This window comes from Mustela nivalis (assembly GCF_964662115.1).
Source record: "Mustela nivalis genome assembly, chromosome: 2".
Classification (NCBI taxonomy): Eukaryota; Metazoa; Chordata; class Mammalia; order Carnivora; family Mustelidae; genus Mustela; species Mustela nivalis.
The window spans coordinates 126524988-126543848 of NC_139021.1; the positions used below are offsets into that span (position 1 = coordinate 126524988).

The following is an 18861-nucleotide window of genomic DNA, read 5'->3' on the forward strand; positions in this document are numbered from 1 at the left end:
CAACCTGATGAGGAAGCTGTCCCTGGTGCCACTGCCATGGGATGTTTGCCACCAGTAACCCTTGGTGTCAATGCCACTGCTATTGTGAATAATTTCTCAACTCTCCCTCTATCTTTGTGATGGGTTGTGTTGTGCTCTTATGACTTAATGGATGAGGAGAGAAGATTTATCTTCCTGTTTGTATTAGAGTTCTCCAAAGAAAAAGAACCAATATCTTATTTTATTTTAAGGAATTCTATTTTATTTTCAGACATTTTATTTTATTTTATGCTCAAGTGATTATGGGGGTTGGAAAGTTTGAAATTTCTAGGGCAGACTGGCAGGCTGGATATTCAGCTAAGAGTCGGTGTTGCAATCTTGAGTGCGAATTCTACAGGGCAGGCCAGGTATGTTGGAACCTTGGGCAGAATTTCTGTGTTGCAGATGTGAAGCTCAATTTCTTCTTTGGGAAACCTGTCTTTGCTCTTAAGGCTTCCAACTGATTGATGAAGTTCACCTACAAAATGGAGAATAATCAGCTTTACTCAAAGCTACTGATAAATTGTCAATACCAAAAAAAAAAAAAGTCACCTTCCCAGTGACATCTAGACTAGTGTTTGCACAATTGGGCATAAAAGCCTCAACAAGTGACATGTAAATTTAACCACTCCGTGTTAAATTTTTGCCACTCCGTGTTCATAGCAGGATCCTCCTTCAAACATCTCCTAAGTTAAAGTGCTGGGTAGGAAGATGGGGAAAAAAAAATGATAGTTATCCACACCGGCTACTTTACTGCTTGACTTTCAGCCAGACTTTCAGTTTCCGGTTCTGTAAAAATGGGGATGATAATAGCAGATACACATATGATTGTCGGGAAGGTCTGTAAAGTGTATGCAAAGTACTTGTAGAAGTGCTTGGAACAAGATAAGTGCTCAATAAATTAAGGTGCTATGATTTCTCATTTAAACTTTGCAATAGGATATTTCTCACCATTCATCTATCCAAATTCCCACAGGTAGGGTACTTGAGGATGAAACACCTAAATTGTGATTTGCATCCATAAGCAAATTGTGATTTATTGAACCCATATTACCTGCCAGGTACTGTTCTGCATATCTTCCATCTATTTACTTGAATAATTTGGTTCACACAATAATCCAGTGAGGTTTGTGATTCCTCATTTTATAAGGCAGACACTGAGATTTAGAAAAATACGCATCACACCTAGAATCACACGAGTAGCCCAATGCAGGGCCTGAACTCAGGGTTTTCATGGGTCACCAGGGTGGCTCATTCAGATGTGTCTGCCTTCAGTTCAGGTCATGATCTCAGGGTCCTGGGATGGAACCTCACATCATCAGAGGGCCTGCTTCTCTCTCTGCCACTCCCCTGCTTGTGCTCTCTTTTTCTCTCCTCTCTCAAATAAATAAATAAGGTCTTAAAAAAAAAAAAAAGAATTCAGGGTTTTCTTAGTCTAAATCCCCCTTGCTCAACTACTCCTCTGTGCGGTCTCTCTGTTAGTCCAGGCAGAGGGGTCATCTCCTCTCCCAGCTCCAGTTCCTCGAGTGTTACCTTGGCTTCATTGGTCTGGAAAATAAGAATCCTGAGTTCTCCCCTAAATATCAATTCAGGATGCTAAACCCTTTGGAGGAAGATCTTTGTCCTTTTTATTAGACATTAGTCTTTTTTTTTTTTTTTTTTTCTTTTGTGGTAGCTCTGCTTCGGCTTCTTTAAAAGATGGTTAATGCAATTTTGAATTTTTTGAATCAACTCACAGATGTAGAAAAGAAAGAGAATAGAATTTTAAAAAATATTTCCTTAAAAAAAAAACCCAAACAAACCAAAAAACCTCCTTTCATACAATTAGAACAATTCAAAATGAAACAAAATTCCTTTCATAAAAACTAAACTACTTAAAACTATTTAAATAAATTTAGGGTACCATGGAAATTGTTAATTTTTGGATATTAACTATTAATAAAAACAGTTGTGAAGGTTGGAATGGTGGCGTACTTCATAATATCCATCATAAAAGGATAAATAAAAATCACACACAAACCCTTTCTCTGTGGACAAAACATCTAAGGGCTAAGGGAATCTGAACAACATTAGAAATAGGAAGTAAGCTCACTTCCCAGAAGAAATTTGGATGTTAAACATTTTATTCTAGAAGTAAGTCTACTACCAGTTGCCATGGAGAGCAGAACAATTCTTCAGACGGTAGGAAGTCAGACCTGCACTTTTCAAACTTTAATGTCCATGGACACCATCTAGGGATATTTTCAGAATGTAGATCCTAGCTCAGTGGGTTTGAGGTGAATAAAACTTGAGATGTTCTATTTCAAACAGGCTCACAGGGTGTAGCCCACACGGCTGTTAAAGGACAACACTTGTGGTTGCAAGGGTCGACTACCAATTCAAACTCATTCATTTTCCTTAATCATTTATAGTCTTTATAATGTCATGCCTTTGGAAGCCAAGTTAGAGATGGCTTCTAAAATGGCTTCAGAGACCATTCCTTCTGGATGTCTGGAGGCGAAGGAGGGGAAGGAATTGATAGGTATTGTTTGACGGGAGCTTCTGTTCCTACTGCTTGACAGGAAGTGTCTCATTTCATTCCTATAACCCTTCCATGAGAAGTTTATGTAAGAGCCCTCTTTTACAGCTGAGGAAGCCAAGTTTCAGAGAAAGTAACCTGTCAGTGCCAGTAAGTGGTGGAGTCAGCATTCGCACTTTGGTCTGTCTGACCTGACAGCCCATGTTTTTTCTGATCCTATCTGGACAGCTTTACTGCGGTTGCCTTTTCTTTTGACATCACTGGTTATCCTCTATTTTTAAAAGTTTCCTTAAAGAGAACCAAATCCAATTTTAAAAATTGACACAAAATTGTTCATTAAACTTCCCTCTTACATCCTATTTTCCCATTTCATTCTGTGTGAAAATTACTCTCTACCCAGGAAAGGCCTTGATGCTTTGTGCTGAGCTGACTGACAAAGCATTATGATTTAAAAAATGATTTAAAAACCATCCTGTTCCTCTCTCCACAAAGCCCCAACCTTTGATCTTTTCTCAGGAGCAATTTCCAATCAGCCCTTTTTTCAAAGCTTGTAAATGTTTGGTATGCCTTCTTATCCAGACTCTTCCCCTCCCCACAAAGGAGAGGTTGAGACCTTCAATTCCCTACTGTCATTACCGGTCTATTGGAAGTCTTAGTGTAGGATTTGGTTTTCTACAGTGAAGGCAAAATCAAATATAGCAAACTTCATGCTCTGGCTGTGTTTACACACTTTAAAACTAAGCAGAGTTTGGCAATTACCTAGTTCATTTGCTCTATGCAGGTGAAATCAGATTATTTCAGCACTTTTGATTTTTATTATGTTTGTTTGACCCTCTTTACCCAGAAACATAGTTAGCATGATTCAAATTAATTGCTGAGTCACCATTTTACCTTGCAATACAATCTTGTGAAGATTCTGGCATTCTAGAACAAAAAGAAGGAATAAGTTTCCTAGGAGTTTTACATTTCTTTTTTATGCTCAACTTTCTTTAAAGGCAAGCCAAAAGATAAAATAAACAATAGTAGGACTACCTGGTTTGAATATGGGATGGAAATTTTGGAGCTGCTTCTTCTCCTCCTTCTTACTCTGGACACATTCCCCTGAGATGGAATGAAACATTGGAAGAGACACAGACTGTCAAGTCAGGACAGACCCATGTTCAAACCCTGACTCCCAAAAAGTTATCACAGCTCTGACTGATGACTGCTAGTTTAGGCTAGAGCATAATGTATACTTTTATTCCAAGACTATTCATTTTTGCTAAAATATGTGACTTTTGAAAAAATGATTAGTATTAATAAGTAACTTATAGAAGTGTTTCAATATTTCGAGGAGGAGTCAAGATGGTGGAGAAGTAGCAGGCTGAGATGACATCAGGTAGCAGGAGATCAGCTAGATAGCTTATCACACCATTGCAAACACCTACAAATCCAACGGGAGATCGAGGAGAAGAAGAACAGCAATTCTAGAAATAGAAGTGTTTCAATATTTCTATGACTATTTGAATTTCCTTAGCTGATATTTTATTCAAAGACCCAGATTCAGCCATTTCTTCTTCCTAAAATCAAGTTTTAGGGTCCTGAGACAATAGAAGTTTTCAGAATAAAGGACACAACACTTGTGTTTTGAATTTACTTGTTGCTTTTCCTTGCTGAGGTCTCTCTTCAGGCGAGGCCTAGCCATAACATGCATAATCTAGGAAATGTGTCAGATGACTATGTGACTTTCAAGATAGTCTGTACATCATAGTCACCTGCAGACCAGCATTATTGGGGTAAAGGGGTGTGACCTGCATGACTGTTAGTTTAGAAAAATCAAGAGTTGATTCTAATGCATGGTCAGGATGAGAATTGCTGAATAAATCTATTGAAAATGGGTCTTTTCATTTTGGCCATATTTAATGGATTCAGGTCCTGAACAAATTATATTTTTATTTTTTTCCATTCTCTTGTCAGTGTACCAAAATTCATTGTTTATGCACCACACCCAATGCTCCATGCAATACATGCCCTCCATAATACCCACCACCAGGCTCACCAATCCCCCCCCCCACCACCCCTCCAAAACCCTCAGTTTGTTTCTCAGAGTCCACAGTCTCTCATGGTTTGTCTTCTCCTCCAATTTCCCCCAATTCCCTTCTCCTCTCCATCTCCCAATGTCCTCCGTGTTATTCCTTATGCTACACAAATAAGTAAAACCACATGATAAATTGACTCTCTCTGTTTGACTTATTTCACTCAGCATAATCTCCTCCATTCCAGTCCATGTTGATACAAAAGTTGGGTATTTGTCCTTTCTGATGGAGGCATAATACTCCGTTATATATATGGACCATATCTTTACCCATTTGTCCATTGAAGGGCATCTTGGTTCTTTCCACAGTTTGGCAACTGTGGCCATTGCTGCTATGAACATTGGGGTACAGGTGGCCCTTCTTTTCACTACATCTCTACCTTTGGGGCAAATACCCAGCAGTGCAATTGCAGGGTCATAGGGTAGCTCTATTTTTAATTTCTTAAGGAATCTCCACACTGTTTTCCAAAGTGGCTATACCAACTTGCATTCCCACCAATAGTGTAAGAGGGTTCTGCTTTCTCCACATCCTCTCCAACACACGTTGTTTACTGTCTTGTTAATTTTGGCCTTTCTAACTGATATAAGGTGGTATCTCAATGTGGTTTGGGCTTGAATCTCCCTGATGGCTAATGATGATGACCACTTTTTCATGTGTCTGTTAGCCATGTTAGTTAGTTAGTTCATGTCTTCTGCCCACTTTTTGATGTGATTATCTGTTTTGTATGTGTTGAGTTTGGGGGGTTCTTTATAAATCTTGGATATCAGCCCTTTGTCTGTAGTGTCATTTGCAAATGTCTTCTCCTGTTCTGTGGGTTGCCTCTTTGTTTTGTTGACTGTTTCCTTTGCTGTGCAGAAGCTTTTGATCTTGATGAAGTCCCAAAAGTTCATTTTCATTTTTGTTTCCTTTGCCTTTGGAGACATATCTTGAAAGAAGTTGCCATGGCTGATGTTGAAGTGGTTACTGCTGATGTTCTCCTCTAGGATTTTGATAGATTCCTGCCTCATGTTGAGGTCCCTCCATTTCGAGTTTATCTTTGTGTATGGTTTAAGAGAATGACCAAGTTTCATTTTTATACACATAGCTGTCCTATTTTCCCAGCACCACTTATTGAAGAGACTGTCTTTTTTCCACTGTATATTTTTTCCTGCTTTGTCAAAGATTATTTGGCCATAGAGTTGAGGGTCCATATCTGGGCCCTCTACTCTGTTCCACTAATCTATGTGTCTGTTTTTGTGCCAGTACCATGCTGTTCTGGTGACCACAGCTTTGTAGTAAAGCTTGAAATCAGGCAATGTGAGGCCCCAGTTTTGTTTCTTTTTCAACATTTCCTTAGCAATTCGGGGTCTCTTCTGGTTCCATACAAATTTTAGGATTGTTTGTTCCAGCTCTTTGAAAAGTGCCAGTGAAATTTTTATTGGGATGGCATTGAAAGTATAGATTGCTCTAGGCAGTATAGACATTTTTTTTAAAGATTTTATTTATTTGACAGAGAGAAATCATAAGTAGACGGAGAGGCAGGCAGAGAGAGAGAGAGAGGGAAGCAGGCTCCCTGCTGAGCAGAGAGCCCAATGCGGGACTTGATCCCAGGACCCTGAGATCATGACCTGAGCCGAAGGCAGCGGCTTAACCCACTGAGCCACCCAGGTGCCCCGGCAGTATAGACATTTTAACAATGTTTATTCTTCCAATCCATGAGCATGGAATGGTCTTCCATCTTTTTGTCTTCAGTTTCTTTCATGAGTGTTCTGTAGTTCCTCTAGTATAGATCCTTTACCTTTTTAGTTAGGTTTATTCCCAGGTATCTTATGGTTCTTAGTGCTATAGTAAATGGAATCAATTCTCTAATTTCCATTTCTATATTTTCATAGTTAGTATATAAGAAAGCAACTGATTTTTGTACATTGACTTTGTATCCTGCCACATTACTGAATTGCTGTATGAGTTCTAGTAGTTGGGGGTTGGAGTCTTTTGGGTTTTCCATATAAAGTATCATGTCATCTGCAAAGAGAGAGAGTTTGACTTCTTCACTGCCAATTTGCGTACTTTTTATTGCTTTTTGTTGTCTGATTGCTGTTGCTAGGACTTATAGTACTATGTTGAACAACAGTGCTGAGAGTGGGCATCCTTGTGTTCCTGATCTCAAAGGGAAGGCTGTCAGCTTATCCCCATTGAGGATAGTATTCACTGTGCGTTTTTTGTAGATAGATTTTAAGAAGTTGAGAAATGTTCCCTCTATCCCTATATTTTGAATCGTTTTATCAGGAACAGATGCTGTATCTTTTCAAATGCTTTTTCTGCATCAATTGAGAGGACCATGTGGTTTTTCTCTCTTCTCTTATTGATTTGTTCTATCACATTGATTGATTTGCAAATGTTGAACCACCCTTGCATCCCATGGGGAAATCCCACCTGGTCATGGTGGATAATCTTTTTAATGTACTGTTGGATCCTATTGGGTAAGATCTTGTTGAGAATCTTAGCATCCATATTATCAGGGATATTGGTCTGACATTTTCCTTTTTGGTGTGGTCTTTGCGTGGCTGGGGATCATGGTAATGTTGGCTTCATAGAAAGAGTCTTGAAGTTTTCCTTTTGTTTCTATTTTTTGAAAAAGCTTCAGGAGAATAGGTATTATTTCTTCTTTGAATATTTGGTAGATTTCCCCAGGGAATCCATCAGGTCTTGGGCTCTTGGTTTTGGGGAGTTTTTTGTTCACTGCTTCAATCTCATTACTAGATATAGGTCTATTCAGGTTGTCAATTTCTTTCTGATTCAGTTTTGGAAGTTTATAGGTTTCCAGGACTTCATCTATTTCTTCTAGGTTACTTAACTTATTGTCATATAACTGTTGATAATAATTTCTGATGATTGTTTCTATTCCCTTGGTGTTAGTTGTGATCTCTCCATTCTCATCAATAATTTTATTAATTTGGGTCCTCTCTCTTTTCTTTTGGATTAATTTAGCCAATGGTTTATCGGTCTTATTGATTCTTTCAAAAAATCAGCTTCTAGCTTCGTTGATGTGTTCTACTATATTTCTAGTTTCTATCTCATTGATCTCTGCTCTAATCTTGATTATTTCCCTTCTTATGTGTAGGGTTGGCTTAATTTGTTGTTGATTTTGCAGTTCTTTAAGGTATAAAGAGAGCTGGTGTATGCTGGATTTTTCAATTTTTTTGAGGGAGGCTTGGATGGCTATGTATTTCCCCCTTAGGACCGCCTTTGCTGTATCCCATAGGTTTTGGACAGAAGTGTCTTCATTCTCATTGTTTTCCATGAATTGTTTAAGTTCTTTGGTTTTCTGGTTGATCCAAACATTCTTAAGCAAGGTGGTCTTTAGCTTCCAAGTGTTTGAATTCCTTCCAAACTTTTTCTTGTGGTTGAGTTCCAGTTTCAAAGCATTGTGGTCTGACTATATTCAGGGAATAATCTCAATCTTTTGGTATCAGTTGAGTCTGATTTGTGACCCAGTATGTGGTCTGTTCTGGAGAAAGTTCCATGTGCGCTTGAGAAGAATGAGTCTTCTGTTGTTTTAGGGTGGAATGTTTTGTATATATATCTATGAGGTCCATCTGGTCCAATATGTCATCCAATGCTCTTGTTTCTTTATTGATTTTCTGCTTGGATGATCTGTCTGTTACTGAGAGTGGCATGTTAAGATTCCCTACTATTAACGTATCCATATAAGTATGACTCTTTATCTTGATTAACAGTTGTCTTATGTAGTTGGCTGCTCTCATATTGGGGGCAAAAATATTTACAATTGTTAGATCTCCTTGGTGGATAGATTGTTTAAGAATGATGTAGTATCCTTCTTTATCTCTGACTACAGTCTTTAGTTTAAAATCTAATTTATCTGATATGAGTATCACTACCCCGGCTTTCTTTTGAAAGCCATTGGCATGAAAGAAGCTTCTCCATCCCTTCACTTTTAGTCTGGATATATCCTTTGGTTCCAAATGGGTCTCTTGTAGACAACACATGGATGGGTCCTGTCGTTTTATCCAATCTGCAACCCTGTGCCATTTTATGGGAATGTTTAGTCCATTCACATTGAGAGTGATTATTGAAAGATGTTTTTATTGACATCATGTTGTCTGTGAAGTCCTTGTTTCTATAGATTGTCCCTGTAAATTTCTGCTCTCTGACACTCTTGGGTTCTTTCTTCTTTTATAGAACCCCTCTTAATATTTCTTGTAGTACCAGCTTGGTGGTCACATACTCTTTTAAACCTTCCCAGTCTTGGAAGCTCTTTATCTTTCCATCCATTTTGAATGTCAGCCTTGCTAGATAAAGTGTTCTTAGCTTAATTTTCTTCTCATTTAGTGCCCGGAATATGTCTTGCCAGCCCTTCCTGGTTTGCCAGGTTTTTGTGGACAGGTCTGATGTTATTCTGGTGGACCTTCCTCTGTATGTAAGGAATTTTCCCCTAGCTGCTCTCAAGAGCTCCTTTCTAAAATTATGATTCATCAGTTTCACAATCAGTTATCTTGAGGTCTTTCTAGATTCTATGATTTGGGGGGTGGTCTTTCTGCCTCAAGGACACAAATGTTGGTTCCATTCCCCAGATAGGTCCTCAACAAATTATAAACCTGGATTGTTTTCATATAGACAGAATGGATACTGATAAGACCATGTGGCCCAGTTTTTCTATTCTGAATACATATGATAGAGGATATGTCCAATTTCCTTAAATTCAATAACTTAAAAGCAATAGCTATCATTTAGTGAGCAACTGCTATGCATCAGTATCATCATTATCATCATCAGTGCTAATGTTTACCAAGCACTTGCTAAGATATTCTATATATAATTTCATCCAATTCTCACAAAACTCTATGCCATAAGCATATAATCCCCCTTTTATTTACAAATGAGAAAACAGTCATAGATAAGTCAAGGCTACCCATCCAAGGCTACAAGGCTATACAGGTCATGAGTGCATAGTTCTGGCTCCCTATCTTTATTTATTTATTTGCTTCCATATCTTTAGATAATACCGCTCCAACTTCTATAACAACCCTCCAAGGAGGTATTTAGTATGCTCTCATTTACAAATGAAAATAGGTAGCAAAGAAGGTAAATAGTTAAGTAACAAGTGTTAGATGCCACCTGAAGTCAAACCCAAGTAATATAATATTGCACATAAAAGAGTATCTTTCTCCTCCCTCCTGGGAGGGACTGAGGAGTCTACCCAAATAGAATTCTCCCCAAACCAATGTTACTTAAAAAAAAAAAAAAAAAACAAAAAACCTAGTAAACACTGTGAGTTTAAAGGTTATGTATATCAAAATAATCAAAACACCTGGATATGGGCTTTGGGGATTATGAAGAAGATAAGCATGGGAATCAGCCTATATCCCCTGCTTTAAATTTCATGACCAACTTTATTTTGAATCTAAAAGTATGCTAAGCCATATAATTCCCTGGGTTATTTACATTCTAGTCAGGGTGACTATTGAAGGATAGTGTAATTACAGAGTACAATTTCCAAGCTGAATGAAATTGCTTGTTGTGTAATAGGTCTGCTGGGGACTGACCTCTGAAAATGCCAAAAACAAATACTTGTAAGTCATGATTAGAGATAATGATATACAACACCCTGAGTTAATATATGAAGTGAGAGGTGGTCTTTAATTTGGATAGAATATTTTCTTTTGCTATTGATTAAAATCAGAAAAAAGGATCAGAGCAGAAGTACATTTTCCTTTCTTTCCTATTTCTCAGCATAGTGCCAGAAATTTGCTACTTTTCCATCACCTTCATGAACTGCATGAGGGACAACTCTGGGCAAGAGGTTGAAACAGAGGTATTTGCTGATGTTCAGCATCTGTGAGAATTTATTGTCTGAGCAGAGAACAGTTCTGGCAGCCAGATCTGCCTTAGTCAGTTCTAATGTACCATCCTCCATCTTCCTCCTCTCTGCCTCATTCCAACATCCACCTACTGTGTCTCAGTTCAGCTTCCTGAGTAGATTTGGTGAATGGTAGTGGGGTGAGGGCAGAGGTGTGTACAACAGCGTTAGGTATTAGAGGCAAAATATTAGCACAGGAGGGGCACCTGTGTGGCTCAGTCCATTAAGTATCTGCCTTCAGCTCAGGTCTTGATCTCAGGGTCCTGCAATCAAGCCCTGCTTGGGCTCCCTGCTCAGCAGGGAGCCTGCTTCTCCCCCTCCCTCTGCTCTCTCTCTCTCTCTCTCTGTCAAATAGATAAATAAAATCTTGAAAAATAAAAAATAAAAATATCAGCATGAAGTATATAATTAGAAGAAAAAGTTAGCAATAGCAAATATGTTCCCATGTCCTCACTGATATTATTTTTCATCCCTGAATGAGATGAATTATTGCCTACAATTAGTGCTTCTCTGGTCCTTTCCCATGTGATCATAATGTTCAATCATATAAGTATATAGTTTTATGTTGAAATGAGAAGATCTTAACTTTTCTAAATTCATTTTCATTTTGACCTCAGTCTATAATTAATATATAGGTTTTAAAATTTTATTTATTTTTTTGAGTGAGAGACATAAGCAGGGGGAGAAGCAAAAGGAGTGGGAGAAGCAGACCCTGGGACTCTGGGATCATGTCCTCAGACAAAGGCAGATGCTTATCTAACTGAGCCATTCAAGTGCCCCAACATCAGTCTATAATTATATTTATCTTTGTCCTTTCATCGTTTTATTCCAGTTTGCAGGAAGGAAGGAGGAAGCTTCAAAGACTAAATTCCCAAAGCATTTTTTCTGGTTGTCTATTGCTTTATAACAAATGATACTGATGATACTTACTGTATCTCATTGTTTTGTGGGGCTCAGCTGGATGAATTTTTTCTGCTTTATGTGATGTGGACTGGAAGAGCTGGCTTGATTTTAAGGGTCCAAGATGGGTTCACCCATATGCCTACAACCTTGGTGGGATGTCTAGAAGGCCGTTCTCAGCTGGAAGCTCTCCTTCTCCATACAATCTAAGGTTCTCTCCACCTGGTCTTTCTAGTAGGGTAGCTGGACTTGTTGCATGGCAGCTCACAGCTCCAAGAGACCCAGGCGGAAATGCCAGTTGTCTTAAAGCCTAGCCTAGAATCTTTCATAGCATTAAGTTCTACCCAACGTTCACTGGTCAAAGCCACCAAAGATCAGTGCAGATTCAAGTGGAGAGGAATTAGACTCTGCCTATCTGTGGGAGGAATGTGAAAGAGTTTGCTGTCCATGGCATCCCTTAATGATAAGACATGTACATGCATCCTCTAGATGCTCCAGAATGTGATGGGACAGGAAGGGAGCTGGATAACATGGACAACTTGCTTTGGACTTAAAGAGATTGTGTTTTGGAAAGACACTAGAGATCATCTTGTCCTACTTCTCAATTTGACAGATAAGGGAATTGGGTCATAAAACTACAGAGATTTGTTTGGCAAATGGAATAAATTTTGTGTGTGTGGGGGGTGAACTCAGGGCTTTTGACTTCCAGTTCAGTGTTCCTCTACAGATGAATTTTACTGGTCGCATTTTGTTAGTTTATCACCAGAGTGAAGCTGCCCACTTCTATTTGTTCTCAATTTAAAAAGGAATTAATTTTAGTTAAGTTTATGGGATACATTCTCAATTATAACAGAGACTAGGAAACAGGGGGAGTACTCCGTGTGTGCAGATTACTTCAAGGAACCATAGTATTAGATGGAGTATGTATGAAGAGATAGCGAAAAAATCCTTGGGTTGTTAATTCTGAGTCCAAAGTCTTAGCTATGAGGGAAGTCCTCAATTCTTTTTTTTTTTTAAACTTGTCATAAAATATACCTAAGATAAAATTTACCATCCTTACCATTTTTAAGTGTATAGTTTCAGAGTATGAAGTACATTTACAGTGTTGTACAACCCAGCTCCAGAACTCTTTCCATCTTATGAAACTGAAACTCTATACTCATTAAACAGCAATTCCCCATTGCCCTTCCCCTGGTCCCTGGCAACCACTCTCTTACTTTCTTTATGTCTCTATGAATGTGATGGTTCTAGGTATCTCTTGTAAGTGGAGTCATACAAGATTTATTGCATTGTGACTGCCTTATTTCATTTAGCATATTGTCCTCAAGTTTCCTCAGTATTATAGCATGTGTCTGAATTTCCTTCTTTTCTAAGGCTGAATAATATTCCGTTATACAGATATATCATATTTTGTTTATCTCTTCATCCCTCAGTAGACACTTAGGTTACTTTCTTTTTACCTTTAAGTTATTGTGAATAATGAGTGTACAAATATCTTTGAGATCCTTCTTTCAATTCTTTTGAATACAGGTCCAGAAGTAAGATTGTTGGATCATATGGTGGATGTATTTTAAGTTTTTTTAGGTTTTGCCATACTGTGTTACATGGTGGAACCATAGTGCACCACTTCACATTCCCACCAAGGGTTCCAATTTCTCTACATCTTCTCTATTACTTCTTATTCCCTCTCTTTCTTTCTCTCTGTCTTTGGAGTAGCCATATTGGTGGGTATGCAGTAGTGTCTTGTGGTTTTAATTTGCATTTCTCTAATGATCAGTGATATTGAACATCTTTTCATGAGTTTGTTGACTATTTGTATATCTTCTTTGGAGAAATGTCTACTCAAGTTCTTTGCCCATTTTTTAATTGGGTTGTGTTTGTTGTTTAATTGTAGGAGTTTTTTTTTTTTTTTTTTTATCTTCTGGATATTAACCCTTTATGAAGTATATGTCTTGCAAATATTTTCTTCCATTCTGTAGGTACCTTTTTTTCACTCTGTTGAGTCTGTCCTTTGGTGCACAGAAGTTTTAAAGTTTGATATATTCTAATTTATCTATTTTTACTTTTATTTTTATTTTTGCTTGTACTTTTGGAGTCATAGCGAAGAAATCACTGTCAAACCCAATGTCATGAAAAATTTCTCCTCTGTTTTTGTTAGAAGGTGGGGGAGGGATAGTAAATTATCCTCCAGACCGATTAAGCCCTTTGAGATTAAAGAATGAAGGAAGTCTTTCCATATCATTTACAGAGAATTTTATTCAGGGCAACTTACTGATGGGGTGGATTGGGCAGATGGAAGATCCAGACCCTATGCAGCTCTTCTCCACAAAGTCTTGACCATAATCCACAGCTTTTATAGGGAGCAAAGGGTATTGTGGTGAGGTCAAAGTCTAATTATCTAAAGTGAGACCACCTAGGAAGCACCTGGGTGGCTCCGTTGGTTTAAGCGTCTGCTTTTGGCTCAGGTCATGATCTCAGGGTCCTGGGATTGAGCCCCATGTCAGGCTTCCTGAACAGTGGGGAGTCTGTTTGTTGCTCTCTCTCTGCCCCTCTCCTTACTTGTGCTCTTTCTCTTCTCTCAAATAAATAAAATCTTAAAGAAAAAGTGACATCAATTAGATTTACTCATTACCTAAAGTAGTGCCTTCTGTGAGACACTTTAGGGAAGGTCAGAAAAAACCTTCCTGCTTTCTAGTCAGGACATACATTAGCCACCAACAGACCTAGAACACACAGGCTTGAGGGAGGTCATTGTGTGGTCATGAACCAGATGGACAAAGATGAACAGGTTCAATGTTGTCAGCACTCCTACAATTTTCTTCTAAGAATTTTGTTGTTTTAACTTTTTACTTAGGTCTTTGATAGCATTTTGAGTCAATTTGTATACTGTGTAAAGTAAGAGTTCAATTTTATTATTTTGCATGTGGATATTTCATGTTCCCAGAATTATTTGTTGAAGAGACCTTTCTTTCCCCATTGAATGGTCTTGGCACCCTTGTTGAAGATCATTTTACCTTATATGTACAGGTTTATTTCTGGGCTATTCTGTTCCATTGGCTTATATGTCTTTGTGGCAGTATCACACTGTTTTGATTACTGTAGCTTTGTGATAAGTTTTGAAATCAGAAGTGTGAGCCTCCTAATTTTCTTTTTTTTCTGAGATTGTTTTGGTTATTTGGGATCTCTTTAGATTCCATGTGACTTTCAGGATGGATTTTTTTTTTTCCTATTTCTGCCAACAGTGTTGGGATTTTGATAGGGATTGCTTTAAGTCCATAGATTGCTTTGGATATTATTGAATCTTAAATATGTTGTCTTCCAATTCATGAACACAAGAGGTACCCTTCTCCCATCTATCCCATCCCCCATCCATCTCCCTCCATCAATCCTCAGTAAGTTCCCTATCATTAAGAGTCTCTTCTGGCTTATTTCCCTCTCTTCGTCCCCCTACCCTTTCCCATATGTTCATCTGTTTTCTTTCTTAAATTCCACAATGAGTGAGATCATATGATATTTGTCTTTCTCTGACTGACTCACTTAACATAATACCCCCTACCTCCATTCACGTCTTTGCAAATGGCAAGATTTCATTCTTTTTGATGACTGATATTCTATTGTACACACATGCATGCATGGACACACACACACACACACACGTGTATATATATATACTATATCTTCTTTATCCATTCATCAGTCAATGGACATTTGGGCTCTCTCCATAATTTTCCTATTGTTGATAATGCTCCTAAAAACATCAGGGTGCATGTACCCCTTTGAATCTGTATTTTTGTATCCTTTGGGTAAATACTTAGTAGTGCAACTGCTGGATCACAGGGTAGTTCTTTTTAACTTTCTGAGGAACCTCCATACTGTTTTCCACTGTGGCTATACCAGTTTGCATTCTCAGGGCAAATTTTTAAATGACCGCTTCAGCATTTCTTCTTGAAGGCCAAGGAGTGTATATGTCAGTAGTAATTCTTCTCACCTCTACTCAAAAACAGAATATGTTGCAAGAATGCTGTGTGTTGATTGTTGGCTTTGAAGGGGATATTTTTTTTAAGTGCCAGAATTGTTTACTTCACTTTTAAATAATGTAAGCACTATTATAAGAAAAAAGTGGCCTAAAGAATTTTTTGGGGAGTGCCTGGGTGGCTCTGTCAGTAAGTGTCTGCCTGTAGCTCAAGTCATGATCTGGGGGTCCTGGGATCCAACCGTGTGTCCTGCTCAGTGGAGAATCTGTTTCTCCCTCTCTCCCTGCCTTGCACCCCTCCGTTGTGCTCTCTCTCTCTCAAATAAATTAATAAAATCTTAAAAAAAAACCCCACAAGAATCTTTTTCATGTCATCTTTCTAAGGAGATACGTGAATGCTTTTGAGTTATTATGGATACAAATGATACAAGTACATTAAAAAGACCAGGCAAACATGAAGTTTCAGATGAAGAAAGATAGAGCTCTCTAACAAACGTCCTTGTACTTTGTCATAAATAATAGAAAAAACAATAAAACAAATTCGACTTCCATATTAGTTATATCCTAGAAATTCTTCCTAGACTATTTTTCTCTTTCTGTTTTCACCAAAATTCTATTTCTTCTCATTGCATCATATGATACCATCAGGGGAGACCCCAGAATTTTTGAATCCCTCTTCTTATATAAACTTGAGGAAGCACAACTGCCCTTTTAAGATTCTCAAGAAGACATTTTGACAGCTTTACCAGATAATCAATATAATACATAAATGGCGCGAGTGAAGTACTACTCTCCCTCCCATTGCCTAGAGATGCCCTAAGTGTGAAACTCAATTTTCCAGATACCTACTGTTCAACTAGAAGAGGTTTGGTCATCTTCAAATTGTTAAAGGAAATGTCTGTTGGAAAATGTGTTGGAAACAATATTATAGGATGTTCGCACCCGCCTTCGTATGGAAGTCCAAGGGCCTACATCATATTTTGGTATTATCAACTTGAAGAAGAATGCTTCTGAAATACTTTTCATTTCTCTCATTTTGCTCTGGAGGCACTCATATACTTTTAAGGGATGGAAAACCTTGGAATTTTAGGTGCTTCAGTAAACAACTGATAAGAAGGAATATGTGGGTGAAGAGCAGCCGATAGGAAGGATGCAGAAGTGGCCAGTGAAACAAAGGGCTCATTCTGGATGAGACAGGATTGAAGAACAGAGGCCTTTTCAACACCTGCAGGAAAACCGCCATTCTGCCGCTCAGTCTGAAGGTCTGTTTTCCCACCAAAATGAATACTTGGAGCTTTCAAAGGAATTGAGTCAAGTTCATTGAAAAAAAAAAATATATATATATATATATATATATATATATTCATAGAAATATATATATGTCCATATATATTTCTTTCCTATAAAATTTAAATATATCTTTCCTTAATATGTTTCAATACTTGTTAACTATTTAGGGAGGTTGAATTTTGCTTATTTAATTTTTAAGCCCTGAGGCAAAAATTTTTTTTAAAAATACATTTATTTATCCCAAAAAACCACTTGGTTTTATTTCCTTCGTAGTGAGTACAAAGCAGACTTTGGGGAAAACCTTTGGTACAACCAGCCTGTTTCATACATATTCACAAGTCTGTTCAGAATGAAGTACATACTATGAGTGATGGTACTTAGTTTCACTTTTTTTTAAAGGACCAATCCTTATTTCCACATAATTAAACCTAATGACTTTAAATTGCAATCCTTCTAAATATCAAAGAATTACCTGCACCTTGAAGGTTCTTGAACTTTTTTGAAATTGCCCTTTTAAAAAGGATCACAGGGTGGCTGCTGGAAGGTTTTCTTCTCGATTTACAACTCAGGCATAGATTTAAGGAGAGTGTAATTACCAGATACAATCCCTAAACAGAATTGAATTGCTTCCTGGATGCCAAGCTTGTTGCAGACTGACCTTCAACGGGAACAAAACAACACTGCAGCTCTGTGTCCTTCTTAGATTTCAGCAGGATCCAATTTTCTTCTTCTTCTTCTTCTTCTTCTGGGCAGAAGTGGGAATCGGAAAGCCGGTGTTGCTTGTCCTTTGGTAATTTTCATCTGCTTGGTCAGAGGACCAGAAATCCCACTTATCATGGCTCTTCCTTAAAAACAAAAGAAAACTTATTAAAAGAGCAATTCTGGAAGATCCACAATAAATCACTTGTTCTGAAAATTGGACCAGTCCAGCAGCCTCTAAATCAACTACCTCCTTGTTCTTCTCTGAAGAAAACAAAGATCATTTATGGTCTCTGAGGTCACAGTGGGAGATTGACCACGGAAAAGCCTAAATCAGGAAATAGGGTCGCCTCTCCCAGGTTAGTTCGTGTCCCACAGACAGGCACATCTGATTCCTCCACTTCACTCTGGAAAATATGATTTCTTCCGTGACATGTTTTGTTGTTTTATTCCCCCCTCATCAATCATTACCCATAATAAGCGTTCGGTGGTTATAGCCGTTCTTTTTCCTGGAAGTGGAGCATTTTGTTATATTTAACATCCTAATTAGCTTTTGGGTAATTAGCTGGCTGGGTGGGCAGAAAAATTCTACAAAAATCTGTTGGCCGGTGGGATTTTCAGGCCGGCACTTTTAACTGCCTACACACACACACACACACACACACACACACACACACACACACCCCATGTGCAGGCTTGCATGTAGAGGCGTACACACAATCCTCTGGATTCCTTCATGTCATACAAAAGAGCTAAAATAAAATGCAATGCCTACTCATATCCAGGCTTCTAATTGCTTTTCTGAGGCAGAGACGGAGGGCAGGTGAAGCATTTGTAGGCACAGGATTAGACGAGGTACATTTACCTTTGTCCTTTCTTAATCATCCTTATCCCGTGTATTAACTCCTTCCCCTGCTCTCCCACTTCCCCACCACTGCACCCCCCACCATCATTCCACTCATCTTAATGAAAGTAATTGACTTTGTTCTTCGTGAATAATTGTTTTCTCCCTCTTTAGAAACACATGGACGTATACACTCTTCAGAGGGTTTTTTTTTTTTTTTTCCTTTTAACTTGCAGTACACATGACAAAACGTGAGGCATCTGACAGGCAGCCAGCCACCTGTGAGGATCATTTTTAAACAGATGGTGCAGTAGAAAATTAGTCCAAATGTAGACATCACCATCTCACCCTGGAAAACATTCACAGATGTGGATTATGACAATTCTGATGACCCTGGCCCTCTGGTCGGTTGGTTCCGGTCAGAGGGAAATGATTTGCCTTGTGACAACAACAAAAAATTAGCCACTTCATATTTTGGGCATGAAAGGTGGCCCCAAGGATTAGGCAGGAGACTTTGCTGCAAACCCTGAGTGCCTCATCCTTTCTGGCATTTGCATTGTTTTCTCTTGGCAGCCGTCTGCTCCTCACCGACCTTTGTCATAGAAGAATGAGGCTCTGCTCGTCCTGGCGTCTGTCCACTTGTCCCAGGCCCATCTCTCTCCACCTGGTCCGAAGCAGGTCATGCTT

The 18861-nt window shown here is 38.5% G+C and overlaps 1 long non-coding RNA gene across 3 annotated transcripts; it reads right to left on the reverse strand.

The window, feature by feature from the left end:
- Positions 1-218: 218 nt before the first annotated feature.
- On the reverse strand, positions 219-18245 carry LOC309860438. Of its 3 annotated transcripts, XR_014309373.1 has the most exons (5): positions 18196-18245; positions 17290-17476; positions 3569-3637; positions 3428-3460; positions 219-496 (listed from the first exon to the last, which is right to left on the reverse strand). It is a non-coding gene; the product is annotated as an uncharacterized lncRNA (long non-coding RNA). The 3 variants fall into 3 exon arrangements; XR_014309372.1 differs by lacking the exon at positions 3428-3460; XR_014309374.1 differs by lacking the exons at positions 17290-17476; positions 18196-18245 and adding an exon at positions 11399-11462.
- Between the last annotated feature and the right edge of the window lie 616 nt (positions 18246-18861).